The sequence below is a fragment of the Camellia sinensis genome, chromosome 12 (genome assembly GCF_055761805.1).
Source record: "Camellia sinensis isolate YWXY chromosome 12, ASM5576180v1, whole genome shotgun sequence".
Taxonomy (NCBI): domain Eukaryota; kingdom Viridiplantae; phylum Streptophyta; class Magnoliopsida; order Ericales; family Theaceae; genus Camellia; species Camellia sinensis.
Genome location: NC_138972.1, coordinates 150,346,774 through 150,364,300, shown reverse-complemented (window position 1 = coordinate 150,364,300; position 17,527 = coordinate 150,346,774). Strand labels below are relative to the sequence as shown.

Below are 17,527 nucleotides of genomic sequence, written 5' to 3'. Positions count from 1 at the left end.
ATTCGGAGTCCCAAAGGAGAAGACTACAAAACCCAACGTGCTCCAAAACCCGTGATTTTCAGATTAAAATGTAGCCCTCGACGATCAACAACTTTTTTGTAAAGGCCAAAGGTGAGTAAATCACTCCTACTAGATCAAAACCTAGAGAGAAGGTAGAGTCTAGAGTGAGAGGCTCAACAATGGTGATTTTGGAAAAGTAAGAGAGAGAAGAGAAAGTGAAAAAGTGATTTGAAAAGTCACAATTTCGGGACTTTAACCCAGGTCTCCGCTCGAGCGTAAAACACCCCGCTCGAGCGGCCACTCACAGACTTCCGCTCGAGCGGCCAACCTCCCGCTCGAGCGCAGAATGCACTCGCCCAGCACATTTGCAGAACCAGGCCTCCGCTCGAGCTCCCAACCCTACGCTCGAGCTCACAACACTGCACAACAAGATACTGGATGGATGTATTCCCCGCTCGAGCGCCAACACCTCCGCTCGAGCGGACAGGCCAAAAATCTAGGCAACTAGTTTTGGTTTCTAAACTCAACCAACCTGAAACAAACCTGCCCAACACATCCCATAACTCAAATACTAAGTAAAAAGGATGCAAACAAGATGATAGACAACTACCAACATCCACGGACACATGTCCGGATCACGGTATAACAAGGGTAAACCCGGGATCGCTATAACCTCCTCCCCTTAAAGAATTTCGCCCCCGAAATTAAGCACAAGTTGCAAAACAAGCTTTCCTCCATTTTAAACAGTGTTACACTTGAACAGTCAACAATTCGACCCATTACCGGTCATCCCATCCCTTTAACAAGAGACATATCACAATATGTAAACAACATATGTACTTTCAACATGCATTAACAACATATGTTTCACAACTTAAGACATATATAAAAGTTCTTAAGTTCAACAAAACGTAAAATTTAAATATAAGATCACACATCAACAAACAAGTCCGGATATTTCTCATGGACTTCCAACTCACGTTCCCAAGTGGCTTCCTCCACTCCGTGATGTTTCCACAAGACTTTCACCAAAGGAATGGTCTTGCCACGCAGAACCTGATCCCGCCTATCCAAGACCCGAACCGGTCTCTCCTCATACGAGGCATCCTCATCTACCTCTAAATCGCTCCAATCCAACACATGTGATGGATCTGGCTCATACTTCCGAAGCATACTCACATGAAACACGTCATGCACTCCGGACAACTGCGGTGGTAAGGCTAATCGATAAGCAACCTCACCAATCCTCTCAAGGATCTCAAAAGGACCAATAAACCGAGGGGATAACTTCCCACTCTTCCCAAATCTCATCAAGCCTCGTCGAGGTGATATCTTCAGAAAGACATGATCACCTACCTCAAACGCCAAAGGTCTCCTCCTACGGTCGGCATAACTCTTTTGTCGACTCTGGGCTGTAACAAGCCTCCTACGGATAAGCTCAACTTTCTCCGTCGTCTCCCTAACCAACTCCGGACCCAACAAAGGTGCATCACCCACCTCGGCCCAACAAACTGGAGACCTACACGGTCGGCCATACAAGGCCTCAAACGGTGCCATACCGATGCTAGACTGAAAACTGTTGTTGTAGGCAAACTCTACCAATGGCAAGTGCCTCTCCCACGTCCCACTGAAATCCAGGACACAACCCCGAAGCATATCCTCGAGGATCTGAATAGTACGCTCGGACTGCCCGTCAGTCTGAGGATGATAAGCCGTACTAAAGGTCAACTTAGTGCCCATGGCACTCTGCAAACTCTGCCACAACCTGGCAGTAAAACGAGGATCTCTATCTGAGACGATCGTCACTGGGACCCCGTGCAATCTCACTACATCCCGAATATACAAGTCGGCAAGATGATCTACCGAATCTCTCACGCGCATAGGAATAAAGTGCGCCGACTTAGTCAACCGGTCTACAACCACCCAAATAGCATCACTACCCCGCTGAGTCCTCGGAAGACCCACAACGAAGTCCATAGTGACATGCTCCCACTTCCACTCGGCAATAGGCAAGGGTTGCAACAAACCCGCTGGCCTCTGATGCTCGGCCTTCACTTGCTGGCAAGTAAGGCACTTCGATACGAAAACAGCCACATCTCTCTTCATACCCCGCCACCAAAATTGGCGACCCAAATCCTGATACATCTTAGTACCTCCCGGATGCACCGCAAGGCGCGAATGGTGAAACTCTCGGAGTACCTCCTCTCGGCAAGCCTCCGGTACAAACAAACGGTCTCGGTATCTCACACTCAGGTCGGGATACACCGTCAAACCCTTCTCAACTTTCCCACTGGAGATCTTCTCTCGGAGGGATTCTACCCCAAGGTCACCTCTCTGTGCCTCTAACACTCTAATCACAAGTGTAGGCTGCGCAACAATAGAAAATAAGGCCGCAGCCTCAACAGATTCGCCCAGTAGCAAATCAAACTCGCCAAGTGCTCCCAACATCACCCATTCCCGGATGGCTATACTAGCAACATCACTAATGGTCTTCCTACTAAGGGCATCGGCCACAACATTGGCCTTTCCCGGATGATAATGTAACTCAAAATCATAGTCTTCGATGAACTCCATCCATCTCCTCTGCCTCAAATTCAAGTCTCTCTGGGTAAACAGATACTTCAAACTCTTGTGGTCCGAGAACACCTCGAACTTCTCACCATAAAGGTAGTGCCTCCAAATTTTCAAGGCAAAGATCACTGCTGCTAACTCTAGGTCGTGTGTGGGGTAATTCTTCTCGTGTATTTTCAACTGACGTGAGCCATAAGCTACCACTTTCCCCTCTTGCATCAACACACAACCCAAACCCTCTCGTGAGGCATCACAATAAACCGCATAACCCAACCCTCTCTCCGGAATAATCAATACCGGAGCGGTGGTCAATCTAACTTTCAACTCTTGGAACGACTTTTCACAAGTCTCACTCCACACAAACTTGACTCCCTTCCGAGTTAGTCTAGTCAACGGTGACGCTAACCTGGAGAAATCTTTCACAAACCGACGGTAATACCCAGCTAATCCCAGAAAACTGCGGATCTCAAACACACTCTTAGGCTGTGCCCAATCTTGCACTGCCTCAACCTTGGATGTATCAACAGACACCCCTTCCCCGGATACCACGTGGCCTAAGAATTTGACTTCCCTCAGCCAGAACTCACACTTCCCAAACTTGGCATACAGCCTATGGGCTCTAAGTAGCTCAAGCACCACTTTCAAGTGTGCCTCGTGCTCCTCCTCAGAAGACGAATAGATAAGGATGTCGTCCACGAAGACAACTACAAATCGGTCTAAGAACTCCCGGAAAATCCGGTTCATCAAGTCCATAAAGACTGCCGGTGCATTGGTAAGCCCAAATGGCATCACCAGAAACTCGTAATGGCCATACCGCGTACGGAATGCCGTCTTAGGAATATCTTCCTCCCTGACCCTCAACTGATGGTAACCCGATCTCAAGTCTATCTTAGAGAAACAACGGGAACCCTTCAATTGGTCAAACAAATCATCTATACGGGGCATAGGGTACTTATTCTTAACCGTAGCCCGATTCAACTTCCGGTAGTCTATACACAATCTCAAGGCACCATCTTTCTTTTTAACAAAGAGTGCCGGTGCTCCCCACGGTGAAACACTAGGGCGAACAAAGCCCTTATCGAGCAATTCCTGGAGCTGAACTTTCAACTCAACCAACTCTGCTGGAGCAAAACGGTAAGGTGCCATAGAAATCGGTGCCGTACCAGGCACTAAATCAATAGAGAACTCTATCTCTCGGTGAGGTGGCAAACTAACAAGATCTTCGGGAAAAACATCCGAATACTCACAAACCACCCTCGGCAATACATGCTGGGTCTCACCACTCCCACCACTCTCAAAGCTAGCAAGTAGACTACTAAGCTCACTTCGCCCTCGCGAATCATACCCCGGTGGCAAAACACTACCAACCCGGTCTCCCAAGAAATGGAACCACTCCCCGCTCAAGGTACATAACGTGACCCTCTGGCGGTAACAATCAATAACAGCCCGGTATGACGATAGCCAGTCCATACCCAAAATAACATCAAAACCCTTCATGGGCATGACAACAAACGGAAAAGGAAGCCTATAATCGGCGACCTCAATATCACATCCTCTAACACCCTGTTTTAGAATCAACTCACCACCCAAAGGCGATACTACACAAATAGGAGATGCTAACTGTGCTAACTCCAATTCCAAAACAGATGCAAATGCAGCAGATACAAAAGAATGAGATGCACCCGTGTCTATCAACACATTAGCAACTGAGTTGCAAAACAGAAAAGTACCTCTCACTACTGATGGAGCCGGTACTAAATCCTGCGCGGTAACAACATACACGCGCCCCGTAGGCCCCTGGTCTACCTGCTCACCTCTCGGAGCAAAAGACTGCTGCACAGACTGGGATGACGAAGCTCCCGGATTGGCCCTCGAGGCCTGCACAGACTGAGCTGGCTGAAAACCCTGCGTCTGTCTAGAACCAGACGCTCCCGAAGTGGCACTCAACTGCGGACAAAACCTCTTCATGTGCCCAGGTTGTCCACACTGAAAACAAGTCAAGAGCTGCCCCCTGCCCAAACTCTGACTCTGCGGTCTAGCTGAAGAAGAAGCAGCTTTCTGACCCCCACCCTTCTGCGGGCAAACTGAAACCTTGTGACCCAGCTGGCCACACTTGTAACAGGTGAAGTCCCCCTGACCACCTCTCCCGGAGCCTGCACTCGGCACTGGGAAGGTCAATCTAGCAATACCACCCTGCGACTGCTGAGGGTTAGAACCCCTCTGCCTCCTGCCATCACTCTGACTATCCTGGCTCCTCTTGGAGCCTCTCTGCCCCTCATCCTCCTCCTGCATCATAAGCTCCATATGCGCTGCAGCGTCCACTAGGTGTCTATACTCTCGAATATAAGACCCACCAATTCTCAACTTGAGGCCCCGCCTCAACTTCCGCTCAAACTCATAGCAACGGCGTTCCTCAGACGCCACCAGTTCAGGTGCAAACCTAGACAGACTGGTAAAAGTAGCCTCAAACTCGGCCACTGACAAGCTCTGCTGATTAAGCCGGCTAAACTGATCCCTCAGCTTCTCCCTAGCTGCTGCTGATAAAAACCTCTCCTGAAAAGCATTCACAAACGCCTCCCAAGTACCACCAACACGAGCTTTCTCGTACTTCCACCATTGACCCGCATCTCCCTTCAGTTGGAAGGATGCCAAGGTCACTTTCAGTGCTCCGTCCTCGATGCCAAGCATCTCAAACGTCTTCGTTGTCTGTTCGAGCCATTCATCTGCCTTAAGCGGCTCTTTAGGATCCCCGATAAACTCGTCCGGATTACACCGAAAGAACTCCCTCTTCAAGAAGGAAGGCCCTGTCTCAGCTGCCTGATTCCCAGCTCTAAGAATACCTAAAGCTCCTGCTATCTCTCTGGCCAAGGCACCCATAGCCTGCTGACCTACTGGCTCGGCCACATTGGCCTGCCCAACTCCCTCCTGCACTGCCGGAATCTCACCCTGTAACGGTACTTCCTGCCTCGCAGGTCTACCACGCCTAGCACCTCTTCCTCATCCTGACATCCTAATAAAGGCAACACAGAACATTAGCACATTCACGAATGTGCCGAAACTAAACACTCACGTCCTAATGCATGGACAACTGTAATTCACTCCACATAAGCACATAAACACATAAGCACTTACGAATTTCATTTCCGGATAATAATAGTCCCGAGGCGTTACTAGAGTTCCGGTTAGAAACAGCGTTGATCAAGTGCTTTTCCAACAAGACTCCCAGAAACTCAAGGATCCAATCAACATCCTAGAAATTAAATCCCATACCCACATAGTCACATAAGCATGTTATCAAATAAACACATAGCATATGGTACTACATCTACGTCTCTATCAAGCGAGACAAACCCATTGTGATACTAATCACTTCCCACGTACCCAAAGTATTCGAACCCGGTACGCTCTGATACCAAGTTGTAACGCCCTAAAAAAAATAACAATAAACCCATCAGAGAAGACATGCATTTACATTTAAACTAACTGCATTCCTTTCATTCATTAGAATTCCATTACATAAGTATTACATGTTAACATCAAAACAAAATGCCCTACGGGCTTACAGCTTTCCAAGTTAACACTTGGTTACAACAAAGAGTTCTAACTCGTTTACACATTAAGCCCTTGGCTTGAAATTACATGTAATACATCAAAAGTAAATCGACAAAACTATGCCCGCCACTAGCCTCCCAGCTATGTCCTTGGAGGTGGCATGCTTCCTGCACCTGAAAATGATATTCCCCTATAGGGTGAGCCACAGCCCAGTAGAAATACACTAAACCAACCATGGACAATGACTAAAACATTAGCAATTGATAGTTGGTCGACATTGATACAATCACATAAATTACATATTTATGTCAACGACTTACAAGTCCCAATTACTTTTCATTTTCCCTTTTTCAACAGATAAGCATGCTAGCTCTATCATCATTTCCACAGATATGTATAAAAACTATATCTCACATTCAGATAAGCATAAAAGCTATATCCACATTCTCAACAGATATGTATATCAACAATATCCACAGATAAGCATACAAGCTGTATCCACACTTCACAACAGATATGTATATCAACAATATCCACAGATAAGCATACAAGCTGTATCCACACTTCACAAAGATAAGCATATGAGCTCTATCTTCACTTCTCTAGACAAGCATATGAGCTCTGTCTACGGAGTTCATCCCCTATCTCCTCCCAATACCTATCCGGTTTAGAGGTACATCCCCTATCTTCCCCTAAACCGCGGAGTACATCCCCTATCTCCTCCTCTACACATAACGTATATAAACACATTGGTTCTATATACAATCACACAATACACACATTTAATGTATTCTATCAACCGTCAAGTTCCATGACACATTCCATTGATCAGTTTCAGTTTACTTAATCATCAAGCATTGTCTACAACAATCACGACTATCCTCCACCGATAGCCCAAGGCAGTTATTTCTAAACAGAAAATAAATGCACAATGGATATTCAATCAACATTTCATTCCTTCATTCCTCACAATTAATTATCCCAATTAATTAAACAATGTAATTAGGTCAATTCCCATAATTAACATTTCAACCCTTAGGTCCCATTTTCATCAATGATTCAACATTAATTCCATTTTCCATGCCAAACATGCATCTAGGTTTATTATGAATAAAACCCCAACTTTTGTAAAATTACGCAAAAGTCCCAAACTTTCACCAAATTACCAAACCAAGCCCAACATCTTAAATTACCAAAATTTAAAGACAAAACCCATAGAGAGGAGTAGGTTATCCCTACCTCAAATTCGGAGTCCCAAAGGAGAAGACTAAAAAACCCAACGTGCTCCAAAACCCGTGATTTTCAGATTAAAATGTAGCCCTCGACGATCAACAACTTTTTTGTAAAGGCCAAAGGTGAGTAAATCACTCATACTAGATCAAAACCTAGAGAGAAGGTAGAATCTAGAGTGAGAGGCTCAACAATGGTGATTTTGGAAAAGTAAGAGAGAGAAGAGAAAGTGAAAAAGTGATTTGAAAAGTCACAATTTCGGGACTTTAACCCAGGTCTCCGCTCGAGCGTAAAACACCCCGCTCGAGCGGCCACTCACAGACTTCCGCTCGAGCGGCCAACCTCCCGCTCGAGCGCAGAATGCACTCGCCCAGCACATTTGCAGAACCAGGCCTCCGCTCGAGCTCCCAACCCTACGCTCGAGCTCACAACACTGCACAACAAGATACTGGATGGATGTATTCCCCGCTCGAGCGCCAACACCTCCGCTCGAGCGGACAGGCCAAAAATCTAGGCAACTAGTTTTGGTTTCTAAACTCAACCAACCTGAAACAAACCTGCCCAACACATCCCATAACTCAAATACTAAGTAAAAAGGATGCAAACAAGATGATAGACAACTACCAACATCCACGGACACATGTCCGGATCACGGTATAACAAGGGTAAACCCGGGATCGCTATACTAAAAAGCCTATTTTGTCTTTTTATGACTATTTTAGCCCCAATTCACCCCAAGCTATCATGCCAAACTAGTGTTGTATGTTGGTTTTTATCAATAAGATTTATCTCTCTTTTACTGAATCAAGAAAAAAAAAAGAAAGAAAGTTGTAATTAATGTGGGATTCCAAGAACACTTCCTAATTAGCTGCAACATACTTTTTAAGGATTAAAATGTTAAGTTAGTTATAGTCCAACATTTAAAAAGAAAGGTTAAAAAAAGTACTTCTAACTCGAAACCCAATTTTACTAGAAGATGGTGACCAAAACAAAAAAAGATGCACTCGTCTGTTGAGAAGAGATGACAACCATAGGATTTGGGATAACCACTAACCTATCTTTTTTTACATAACTTTTTAAATATTTTTAATTTTTTAATTTTTTTTATTTATTAAAATTCAACCTTTCCAAACAACTCCTCAATTAAATCAATATAATTTTAACATAGAAAATCTTAAACGAATTGAGTTTCCTTTCTTACCAAATAATAATGATGTGGCCAAAAAAAAAAAAAAAGAGCAACATAGACACACATTAGCCTTCCTTTTATAGCTCTCAATTTTTTTTTCAATGGCAGCAACGTATATACACTGCAATGAAGATTTCTGCTCTCTATCTATCTCTCTCTCTCTCTCTCTCTCTCTCTCTCTCTCTCTCTCTCTCTCTCTCTCCGTAGCGCTGTAACTCTCATGCTCGTCTCTCTCTTCCTCGGTGACTCTTGCTCTTCTGTCTCATTCTCGGTGTATAGAAGAAGTACGGTAAATTTGTTTATGGTCTGTCTCTTTCTTCTCTCTCCTCTCTTTCTCTGCGTATCATTTTTTTTTTAGTTTAATGTGTGCGTCTTTCTCTCTCTGAATGGGTTTTTGTTTTTTGGGGTTTTTAGTTCATGATTTTAATCTTCATTTATTTATTTATTATTATTATTAATATTATTAATTTTGGTTATATATATTTTTGTAGGTCTTCGATAGTTACCATTGAAGATAGTGGCAGAGCTAGAATTTTGACTTAGGAGGGGCAACATTGAGTTAAGGTTATAACGATCTACCACGTCGCAAATAATTTTGACTTTTAATTGAGGGTAAAACAACTAAAAATGAATATAGTTTCAAATTTTAAATTTATGCTCAAGTTAGTTAATTTTGTTTGTTTATTTATTTATTTTTTTTTTATTGTTTGTTTATTATTAATATGATTTTTTATTTCAGTTTTGTAAACATGATGATCATTATAATTTAAAATGCGATCACATACTATTATGAAAAATGAGAATGACAAAATTACACCCAAAAGAGAGAGAGAGAGAGAGAGATATGAGAGAAAAGAGAGAAATAATATAGAATTTAAAAGAAAATATTTTAACAAAATTAAATATTTAGAGTAACAAATTATAGGAATTTGTATTTTGTTTTTAATTAATGAATCATGTTATAATGAAACTAATGAATTATAATCATAATGAAAACCAATACACCATATAACTAATATAAATAAGTATTTTCAAAATAAGAGAGAAAAATCATAAATAAATAACATAAAAAATACAATCAATAATCAGATTGAGATATTTGAACCTCTAACCTCATAATGAAAATGCAGGAATTCTGACTAATAGATTAACCCTGTTGGTTTTGCATAGATTATGTCAAAAATAAAAAAACAAAAACAAAAATAGAAAATGAGATATAAAAAATTGTGACATACTTTGAATTTTAGAAATTAATGATTTTTCAAATAGGAGTAAAAGTGTAATTTCCAAAAATTGAGCGGGGGCACGTGACCCTCCTGGTCCCAACGTGCCTCCGTCTCTGATTGAAGAATCTCTTAGAATTGAGTTGTGTCCACTGTAAACTTCTCTCTCTCTCTCTCTCTCTCTCTCTCTCTCTTATCTGGGTTCTTTTTTTTTGGGGTTTTCAGTTCAAGTTTTTGGTTCAAGATTTTAATCTTCATTTATTATTATTAATTTTAGTTATATATATTGTAGGTCCTCAATAGTTGCCATTGAAGAATCTCTGAGTTGAGCTGTGTTCGCTGTAAACTTCTCTCTCTTTTTTTATCTGGATTTCTTGTTTTTTTGATGATGTGTACAACTATCATGCCAAACCAGTATTGTATGTTGGTTTTCATCAATAAAGATTTATCTCTTTTTACCGACAAAAAAAAAAGATTTATCATGCCAAACCAGAATTGTATGTTGGTTTTCATCAATAAAGATTTATCTCTTTTTACCGACAAAAAAAAAAAAAAAAAAAGAAAGTTGTAAGTAATGTGGGATTCCAACAACCCTTCCTAATTAGCTGCAACATACTTTTTAAAAATTAAAATGTTAAGTTACTTATAGTCTAACATTTAAGAAGAAAGGTTAAAAAAAGTGTACTTCTAACTTGAAATCCAATTTTACTAGAAGATGGTGACCAAAACAAAGAAAGATGCACTGGTCTGCTAAGAAGAGATGACAACTATAGGATTTGGGGTAACCACTGACCTATTGGACAGCTTGCCCAATTCAAGTTAATATTTTTAGGACTTAGAATAAGTATTTTGGTCTATAAAGTCAAATTGGGCCAAAATTTGGAACCTGTTTGCTTTTGGGTTGGGCTTAGAATGAGAAATTCTAGCCCAGTCTGGCCTATCTATTTATAAAATATTAATTAAAAATCTTATATTAAACATTTACAAAGGAACCCCAAAATCATCTACAAATGATTTATTAATGACTAAAATTCAAATAATCATTAAAAATGATAAATTAATATATATTGGATTAAGTGAACCGACTTGAGACTTGAACTTAAAACCTAAGTATTATACTTCTTGAATTCACTCATATATGTATTAAGCTGTCCCACATGTTCTCTATGTATATTGATTGATTTTCAATTCATCTGTAGTGTTTGATGTAATTTATATTTTTGTTTGATGTAAAGTTCATTTGTAGAGTTGCTGCCAAGGAATTTTGTGAGGATTTGATCAAGATGTTGAAGATAGGTATCCTCCTAATACTTGTTATATTTAAAGTATTGCATGGTACCTCAAATACATACGCATCTGCACATGCTGCATACGTTTGCAATGTTGATCTATATCTTTGCGTAGTATATGTATATAGGATTAAGTAGAAATAGTAAATAAATCACAAACAATTGACTCCTACAATGTAGGAGATAAAATCAAATAAAATTATGTTTAGTAAAATATTTTCTTACAAATATCAACTAAATTATTAAGTGTATAATTTTATAGGCTTTTGTTAACATATGTCCTAAGGGCACATGTTAAGAAAGTATTAAATATGTATAACTATCTCCATTAATAGAGGAAGTTGTAAAAACTTAAATGATGTCTACATCAAATAGTTGTTTTTTATTATAGCATCAAAACACCATTGTTGTTTTTCTTTTCATTTTAACTTTTTAATTTATTTATTTTTGGTATAGAAATAATTTTAAAAATATGAAAAAATCTTCTTCCTCTTCTTTTTCTTTTTTCTTTTTGTATTTATTTTTAATAAATTAATTTCAAAAATTTCAAAATAAAATTTGAAAACTCAACCAAACAAATATAATTTCCAACTAAAGTTCTTTCTAATTTGGAATAACCTATTATAAAAATATTGAAAGATACAGTACATAAAATTCAAAATAAAAAACAAAATAGAAGATAAATGGTGGATAATTGAATAACCATTTATCGGAAAAGTTTGTTGGATTTTAATATTACAATTTTAGTTCTTATTTATATATTTATAAATAATTTTTATCTTTTAACATTACACTATAATAGTTAAAAAGCTTACCATCAATTTCATACCTCAAGAATGAGGTATTTTTGTCTACATAAAAGAAGGGCTCAGCTATGGACTAGATTGTTGGACCCGTGGGGCCCACCATGGATTTTGTTTCAATGATCCAAACTGTTCAATGTGTAGAGCTCGTCGTGTAATTTATTCTTGTAAAAAATCACATTGATCGGATGTCGATAGCTTCTTGATTGGATCAGATTTTTGTAAACAATTTATTTTGAAAATTAGATTTACCATTGACAAAAATCTGATCCGATCAAGTACTCAACGAGTTTTACATATTGAACGATTCAGATCATCGAAACGGAACTTGTGGTGGACCCCCACGGGCCCAACAGCACGCTCCAATCCGATCACGAACTGGAGAGAAGTCAGGTTCTAAAAGAAAATATGAAATTTATTAACGTTTTAGAAAACATTAAATGTATTTATACTTTTGTTCAACATTCCCCATGCTAGTGGAAGTAGGTAAAGTTAATTATTACTTTCGCAATACGTACCCTAAGAGCACATATTAACAAGACCCAATCTTATACTTGTAAGATTATCTTGATATTTTATAGTAACTTTTGCTTACACTTATTGTAACCATGTTAAATAGGTTTATCATTATATATTAATTTTTTTAAGTTACTTAATCATTTGCCCCATACCTTTTCCCCTTTATCTATTGCTTTTTTCACTTAAGTCAGCTCATTGTTGACTAATTTCACCAATTTGGTGTTGTGCTAGCACATGATTGAGTTTGCTTTGTGGTGCCTTAGTCTTGCCATGATGCTCCTTACACTCACCTCCTTTGTTGATATATCCACCTATATATATAAGAAGCGCTTCACCCTTCATGGCTTGTATTTTTTTTTCTTCTGATTTTGTCTTTTTGCTTGGTTTTATTTATTAGTGGCTTACTTTAGTTTTCTCATTTGGTCCTTTTTTTTTAACTACTCATTTCGTCCTTCTTTTTTGCTTTTTTGCTTTTTTGTCTTATTAGAAATCCTTCAATGAATTTGCTTTGTTTTTTTGAAATTTATTTTGAAATTGTATATTTTAGTTTTGTTTTGCGATAAGTGGTAGTGGTAGCAACCATGGTTGCTATATAACCAAGGGACAATTACAAAAGAAACTCCAGGGTTTGACCTTTATAACATTATAAATCCTGAGTTTTTAATTTTGTCATTTAAATCCTAAATTTTTAATTTATTTTCAATTTAAACCATTTGCCTATTTTTGTTAACTAAAACCGACGAAAAAATAGTATTTCAGCCATTAAACCTAATGTGGGTGTACATAAAATGTTTAAAATACCCATTTGTCGATTTTACTTAACAAAAATAGACAAATAGTTTAGCCTACAAAGCTTTATCTTCGGCCCTATACCTCTACCACCATTTCAGTAAAAGACTCTCATGTACCTCCCTTATCCTCCTAATGCCTAGCCCTCCTTGATCTTTGTTCTTTGTGACTTCCACCCATTTGACCTTATGTACCTTTTCTCTTCAGCTCTGAGCCACGCCACAAGAATGCAAAATTTAGAGTTTGGTGTCTTGCATCATAGATATGTAATATAAGATCAATTCCTTATTTTATCCTAAGGTTATGTTTGGTTCATGGATTTGGAAAAGGAAAATATAGGTGAAATGTGAATGAAATATAACTAAATTTCACACATTTTCCCCCCTTTCCCTACCCGAATACATGAACCAAACACAACCTAAAAAGAAATCTAAGATTAGTCACAGCTTCATAGGAGTAGGCTATTGGTTAATTATGCCTTGCAAATTTTTTTTTTCTTGTTATATATTTTTATATATAAGAGGAGTTAAAAATTTGTATTTCCAGAATCAAATATTTTGGGAGTGAATGTGGGTCATAAAAAATCTTCCTTCGATTTTGACATATTGGACAATCTTGTTAAACTTAATTTATTTCATCCAAGTCTCAAATCTAATCTCCTATACTCTCAGTTTCACTTTGTGAGTTAGATTTGCTTGACTTCATTAGGTTCTAATATTTTATAGCTAAACTTCACCAGCATTATAATCTATTTAGAAAATTTTAAATTTGTGCAAACAAAGATGTAGCATGAAAAATATTTTAATGGCATAATTGATTACATGACTCGTGATTCTTTGTTGACAGGTTCTATCTTTTTGTTGCACTTGGCTAAAAGTGCTAAAAGATTAGTGAATTCAACAAGATCAATTCATGATGTACATTTTTCATTTGTAATTTATGTCTTAATTAGTTTGTCAATATATATATTTTTTAATACATTGGAGGCCATAGCATTGGAGAAGGGAAATTTTGCCTATAGCAAGATTTCAACCCTTGTAGGAGAGTAACACCCTTGCCCATTGAATTGAACCCTCAAGTTTAAATTTACACTGTTACAGGTTGCTTTTGAATCTCTTTTAAAGAGGGCAAGGTTACAATGTCTCAATTCACGTTATGTTTAGCAAGGTGGAAGACATGTTTCTCTTTTATTTGCTATATATATACCAAAAGTTGGAATTAAGCATAATCAAACAATCATTATGCTAAGAGGTTGTTTGGGTTTTGACTTTTTACGAAAATATCTGAAATGTTATACAGAGATAATATAACTCAAATAAAAGGTAACGTGACCTAAATAAGATAAAATGATGTGACCCAAATAAGAGAAGTATTTATAAGAGTTGTAATGTGACCTAAATAAATAAATTAAAAATGTGCTAACCTAGATTAACCCAAACAAGGCCTTAATATTATTATTGTAAAGATAAAATACAGGAATACACAAACACAATAATAATAATAATAATAATAATAATAATAATAATAATAATAATAATAATAATAATAATAATAATAATAATAATAATAATAATAATAAAACCTGCTGCCGGTTGTACTGCTTAACCGCGATTTGAGCTATCCTTGAAATCTCAAGATGGTCTAAGGGTTTATACAGGGCACATCCACCAAGAAGGGGGCGACGGGAAGCCAAGCGAGGAACTATAATGTCCTGTTATTAAAAAGAAAAATGATTTGCACCCCCAATTTTGAAGACCCCCAGTGACCCCCAGCTGATGTGGCAGCACGCGATTGGTTGAATTTTTTTTTTTTTTTTTTTTACTTGGTCCACAGCCTCCCACGTGGAGTTGGGGTGCTGAGGGTCACCCCCAACTGGGGGTCCCCAGCACGGCTGTATTAAAAAAAAGCTCACAATCAATTAATCAATCACATACAATACGATACAATAATAACAAACAATAATATTGGGCAAGGGAGTGTGAGTGTGTGTGGGTTAGAGTCTAGAGATAGAGAGACCTCAAACAGAGGATAATGGTCAGTACGCGGCAAAGAGGAATACAACTGGGGTTTGAAAGCGCTGCTGGCAAACCAAAATCCAAGCTTTGGATTGACATACCCAGTTTTGATTCTCACCGTCCTCTCAAGAACAAAACGCAGAGCCATGGGGTTTTAGTTTGATTGCGCTGTGGATATACCCTGCAGATTAATGGTACTGGAGATGAAAACGGGGCAGTCGGCGGCTAGGGTTTCTGCCTGCCCACGACACTGTAAAGTTATTTACCTGACCTGTTATTATCCAATCCGATGTTTGTTTAATAGCCTTAGCCTGCTCACAGACTGGATTCTCTGCCCTCGGAGCATTGGCGTGAAGTGATGAACTTTCCCCAAATTGTCCCCAGTTTGAAGGAGACGGAGCATGTGAATCTGGTTGTTTTGATTTGGGATGATTCAACCCTACCTTGGCTTTACCTTTGTGATTCTTAGCGTGGGTTGGGCCTATTGAGTGACTGGACTCTCCTTGGTCTTTGTCAGCACCTGGTCCATTGTTTTTCTTATGGGAACTTACTGATAAGTCCCATGTATAAAGTTAAAGATCCAGCTAATCTTTAAACAAAATATTTATACCAATTAGTTCAATGTATTTTTAATTATTATTAAATTTTTTTTTTTTTTAATTTACAGACACTGTTCACATTACTACCGTCAGACTTCCGTCAAACGGTCGCCGGAGATTCGTTGAAATGTTCAACATCACCGGGAAGTCGCCGGAGTATCACCGGGAAGTCGCCGGAGTTTCGTTGGAAGTTCAACAGAGTGTTAAGAACGTTAATGGAAGTCGCCGGAATGTTCAGAACGTTCACTGGACGTTAAGAACATCACTGGAGACTCACCGGAATGTCTAGAATATTGCCCAAAAAAAAGAAGAATAAATGGAAAAATCAGAGCAAAAAAAATAGCAAAATGTGCTAAATATTGATAAACTAAAAGGAAAAAAAATGAAACGACAAAAAACAGCAACAATGGGAAAAACATATGCTATTTTTCAATTTTTGCAAGGTTCAAGCAAATAATTTTCAATATTGATCAAACTGAAAAGTAAGTTACAGTTTCAAAGCAAAAACCTATTAAGTATTTATCCTTATTAATCAAACTGGAAAACATGTTATGAAACTGTAAAATTTTATAGTTCTAAAGAATGTTATAAAACTGTAAAATTTTACAGTTTTATACCATTATTCATTCCAGTACCAAAAACATTTGAAACTGCAAAATTTTATAGTTTTAAACCATGATTCATTCCAGCCCCAAAAAAATTTTGAAACTGCAAAATTTTACAGTTTTCACTACCTGTAACTAAAACTCGAAAACTACTTGTTCAGAATTTGAAAATTTTCTCCATTAGACCAGAAAAACAGAAGCGTATAGCAGAGAAAAAAGAAAAAGAGATCGAAGGAGAAAGGCGGATGTAGAGAGAAGATTGTACTCTGACAACTATTTTTTATTTAGATCTAGCCAAATCTGATGTAGATCTACTCAGATCTGATGTAGATCTGAGTAGATCTACATCAGATCTAAGTAGATCCACTCATCTTCTTCGCCGGAAATATATCATCTTCGCCGTCGGTGAAGGTGAAGTCACGAGCTGATTTCGATGGTTGGTGGTTATCGGTGAACCCCGATCAATGGAGAAAGACATGATCACCGGTCGTCGTCCATGGCAAAGACGATGAGAGAAAAATGCAGAAAAAAAGAGAGAGAGGAAACGTAAAGAGGGAGACAAAAAGCAGAGACACAGAGAGAGAGAGAGAGAGAGGGGAAAAGACTTTTGGGTCTACTCAAAAAGTTACAGGTGGTGTCCACATGTTCCACATAGGACCTGTGGGTAATTTCCCCTTTTTCTTATCCCTTTGATTGTTTCCTGGGCTGTCTTGGGCCTCTTCCAAATACGTGAATGGATTCCTAGTGGTAACTGGGCCAGATGAGTCTTAGGCCTTTTTGGACTGCGCTGGTTTTCTAGCTCTTTTATTCACAAGCATCCATGGGCCATATGTTTCATCATCAAGAGATATAATCCAAGAATTTTCAATTAAAGTTGTCCATGACATTGTTGAATCGGCTTCAAATTCTGTAATCAAGGCAGTGATCTCTTCGAGTAAGTTCATAGTCCTGTGTTTTGGTTTTAAATTGATGGGTTTGTCCTCTTCTGTTGTCCAATTGAACAAAATGCGATTATTTTTTATTCTTTAAAAAATTAAAAAAAAATTAGTTGAATTTGTGGTTTTGGCTCATGTGTTTGATGGGTTGGTTTCCTTTTATGTTTGTTGTTTTTTGGTCCATTTTACTCTTCTATTTGAGTCAATG

General features: G+C 38.6%; 1 long non-coding RNA gene across 1 annotated transcript in view; it reads right to left on the bottom strand.

The window, feature by feature from the left end:
• LOC114268144 (uncharacterized) overlaps positions 1 to 15,628 on the bottom strand; it is a 29,718-nt gene extending 14,090 nt beyond the window's left edge. The window contains exons 1-2 of the long non-coding RNA XR_014347507.1: positions 15,182 to 15,628; positions 14,748 to 14,876 (exon numbers count right to left, since the gene is read on the bottom strand). This is a non-coding gene — a long non-coding RNA (uncharacterized LOC114268144). The remainder of the gene's footprint in view (positions 1 to 14,747; positions 14,877 to 15,181) is intronic.
• Between the last annotated feature and the right edge of the window lie 1,899 nt (positions 15,629 to 17,527).